Consider the following 1,700-nt stretch of genomic DNA (forward strand, 5'->3'; position numbering starts at 1 on the left):
GGAAGGAAAGGTTATAAACATAAAGGCTTATAAAACAAGTTACTGAGAAATCCGCTAGGGGCTTTTATGCATTTAACGTTTACATGACTTTAAATAGGGCTGCTCACAATCCTATAGTTATGACATTTAACATGGCAAAAAATTTTACATTTAACACAACATCATGAATACCCCTAATGCAAAGAAACGTAGAAATATGAATATATTAATTTAATAATAATTAAAAATTAAAGTTATGGAAAGAAAAATTAAATAATAAAAAAATTTGATAAATAAAAGAAAATATATGTAATTGTTGACATATGTAAACATAAAGGCGGATCCACATGTTGGCCGCTCGTCACGAATCGGAGGCTTGTACAAATGCTCGGTAACCGAAGAGCGGGCCATCCACATGTCAGTGTTATTCAGAGAGGCAAGCATGGCGGACGTACAAGTGATTTCAGCCATGGCACTGGGATTATAATATTTTTATTCCCAAAAAAATAAATAAATAAGATTAAATATAAAACTTATTATAAAAAGTACCAACAAACACCTTTAACCTCCTAACAGCTCTCAGTTGCAACTAGACAAAGAACAATGGTGGAGATGCTACACGAGCACTCTCACGAACCCCTTTGATCTGTGTCAAAAAAACTGACTCTGGACGGATCGGCAATGAGCTTAGGACAACTCGTACAAGCCACCAATCCACATGCTCGCGCATGTCTGAGTTCGCCATGACTTGGCCAACATGTAGAGGTTCCTTCATACTAGAATATAGAAACAAAATATAAGGTTGGGTTAGACAAAAGAAGTGAATAGAAACCATCACAATAACAATATGTGGTGAATGTAAAGGCGGATCCACATGTTGGGCGCTCGCCACAAATCGGAGGTTTGTATAAATGCTCGGTGAACAAAGAGCGGACCATCCACACGTCAGTGTTATTCAAAGAGGCAAGCATGGCGGACGTAAAAATGGTTTCACCCATTGCACTGGGATTATTATTACAAAAAAAAATTAAATTAAATATAAATAAATAAGATTAAATATAAAAGTTATTATAAAAAGTACTAACAAACACCTTTAACCTCCTAACAGCTCTCAGTTGCAACTAGACAAAGAACAATGGTGGAGATGCTACACGAGCGCTCTCACGAACCCCTTTGATCTGTATCCCAAAAACCGACTCTCGACGGATCGGCAAAGAGCTTACCAAACTCGTACAAGCCACCCATTCACATGCTCGCTCACGTCTGAGTTCGCCATGGCTTGGCCAACATGTAGAGGCCCCTTTACTAATAACGTGGGTAAGAAGATATAAGAAGAGAATAGAGAAGAAGGTGGTAAATGAAAGATAAGAAAAGAGAATAAGACAAAAACCTCACCTAATCTAAGGAGATCGCAAATCTGAGCTAGTGGCCCGTGCGGTAAGACTCTGAATTAAAAGATACGTTAGGATTATGACAAATATGAGTTTTTTGGGTGGGTAAAAATAAGAGATAGGAGATATTGAAATCTTTTATTTGAAACAGGAAAACGTGTAAGAGGGTGACGACCAATGTTAATAGAAATTGTTCAAAAATATTTTATAAAGATAGCGGAATTACCAGAAGTTGAGAATATGTTGTTTGGTTTAGTAAAAAAAAATTGAAGATATTTTTTAAAAAAACTTATTTAAAAGAGGAAAAAACGGTCACAACAAATGACTTAT

The sequence above is a fragment of the Halyomorpha halys genome, unplaced genomic scaffold (genome assembly GCF_000696795.3).
Source record: "Halyomorpha halys isolate HHAL.00 unplaced genomic scaffold, Hhal_1.1 Scaffold2056.1, whole genome shotgun sequence".
Classification (NCBI taxonomy): Eukaryota; Metazoa; Arthropoda; class Insecta; order Hemiptera; family Pentatomidae; genus Halyomorpha; species Halyomorpha halys.